The following is a 2,219-nucleotide window of genomic DNA, read 5'->3' as shown; positions in this document are numbered from 1 at the left end:
GGCTCGAAAGCCCCAGGGGCAATGCTACTCAGCCCCATGGAGCTGCTGAGAGCCAGAAGCATCTTCACCGCCCTGGATTTGGGTTGACTTCTATCAGAGCTCCCTAGCCGCACAGTGCTAATAAGTGCTTTGCACCCATATCACATATGACTTTTCAGCTTAACCAGGAGGAAGGACAGTTGGTCTCTGAGTTTACATCTGAGGACCTGATGTTCAGTGGAGTGAATCCACTCGCTGCACTCCCCTTGCAGGTATTGAACCCAGGACTGTCGGATGTCTTGCTGAACGTCTCAATTCTAGTGTTGAATATATTGTTGTGACTTATCAACATACAGACCAATGACTCTTAAAAAGAAGCTGAAATCCTGGCCCTCCAACACCTGCCTGAGACATGGTCAGTGCCTGCAAAGGTGGCCATGCATGAGTACATGGCCATGGATGTAAAACAAATCTGTCCAGGTCATTTTGGCCATGAACCCATAGCCAAAACCACCTCCTCCAGGATGCCAGCGAAAGGGTCTGGGGCCCAGTCAGCCCACAGCGTGGTCAGGTATGGATGGCCAGAAAAGAATGCCTTAGAGGTTCCCAAAAGCCAACCCCCCCCCCCGCAACATTGCAGTCCAACTTTGCAAGAATTATCAATGATCTTTTTTACTGCTCCATATTATGAAAGGATATATTATGAAAGGATTTTCCAAAATGAATACTTGGGGGAATGGCTATATTGAAAAGTATCACACACACTTAAAAGAGGTCACAGTTGTGTCTCGTGAAACACTTTGGCTCCATTAAGGGGTCTGAGCATCTGGCTGGGGAAATAAAACCCTAATCAACCCTCTGAGCATGGAAATTTTAACCTCTGCACTACTCCACATGATGTTCTATTGATTATGGAAATCATCCTCCTTTTCCGAGGACCTGGGCAGATTCGTCCTAAGTGCATCTCTCTGGCTGCAGAGGGACAACAAACCTAGTCACCGTCAGTGACACAGCCAGAGGCGGTGGACGTGAGTCCACGCGGATATGACTCACTCGGGGGTTCATGTCGGCCCCAGTGGCTGTGGGAGGCTGAGAGTCACAGCGAAGAATGATGGAGGGTACTTCCGGGTGGAGATGACAGACTTGGAGTGTAAAGAAGCAGGTGTAAGGAAGCTGAGAGCAGAGTGAAGAGGCACACTGGGTCTCACTGATCTGGTGGCATTTACTTGTACTGCATAGGGTATCATACCATTAACCAAAAGGTCAGTAGTTCGAATCCACTGCTGCTCTGTGGGAGAAAGATGGGCAGTCTGCTCCTACCACGCCTTACAGACTCAGACACGATAAGGAGGCTTATGTGTATCAGAGGGGACTCAATGGCTGTGGGTTTGCCTTCTGATATTCCTCCTAGGTGTTGTAGGGGCACAAAAGTGTTCAGCTTCAAATTAAACAATCAGTCATCCTAACCACTATGCTCGCCCAGGAAACCTGCCTGTCTGCTCCTGTGAAGATTAAAAACCCAAGGGCAGAGATGAGGGGCGGCTGAGTGCACTCCTCTTCCCCATGGGGAGGTCGTGAGAGCCACTGAGGGGCCCCTCCCGCCAGCCATGCTCCCTGCCCTGGCCTGGTCCACTGTGGCGCTGCCCAGAACAATGCTCAAGTAGCTGTGCTGGGGGCTTCTGGAGGAATCAGTCGGCCCCTTTCCTTCCTCCTGAAGAACAAGCCCCTGGTGAGTCGCCGACCCTCTATGGTGTCGCTCACACACCTGTAGAAGCCTCTGACCTGAGCCACTTTGAGAATAGAGCGAATGTGAAAGGCCACCTTGGGCCTGAACAGCTGCCAGGCTGCTCCAAAGACTGCGATGTGGTGGGTATCCCAGCAGGAAAGCCAGGCCTGGCACGGATGGCCCTTCAACACCAGCACCACAACCATGGCCACTCTGGCTGCTGCCTGTGCCCAGCATTGTCCTGACGCCATGATCTGCATCATTGCACATCTGGTTAACCACCATCCCAATCACAGCAGAAACATAGAGCGTACAACCTCAAGAAAACCTTCGGTGTGACAATGCTGGACATGCTCAGGGCCAACACTCTTGTTGCTAAACTAAAGGGTTTGGACGCAGCTCGAGTCAATATTCTGGTGGCTGGTGGCCAAGCTGGGAGGACCATCATCCCTGATGTCTCAGTGCACACGCAGGTGGACGTTCCCCAGGACCAGCTGACACCCATGACTGGGCG

General features: G+C 51.7%; 1 pseudogene; it reads left to right on the top strand.

Annotated features, from left to right (window-relative positions):
- The first annotated feature begins 416 nt into the window (after positions 1–416).
- LOC102861239 overlaps positions 417–2,219 on the top strand; it is a 2,476-nt pseudogene continuing 673 nt past the window's right edge.

The sequence above is a fragment of the Elephantulus edwardii genome, unplaced genomic scaffold (genome assembly GCF_000299155.1).
Source record: "Elephantulus edwardii isolate Elephantulus edwardi_28Jun2011 unplaced genomic scaffold, EleEdw1.0 scaffold00003, whole genome shotgun sequence".
In the NCBI taxonomy this organism is placed as follows: domain Eukaryota; kingdom Metazoa; phylum Chordata; class Mammalia; order Macroscelidea; family Macroscelididae; genus Elephantulus; species Elephantulus edwardii.
The sequence above is the reverse complement of the archived record's forward strand: the minus strand, read 5'-3'. Positions and strand labels throughout refer to the sequence as shown.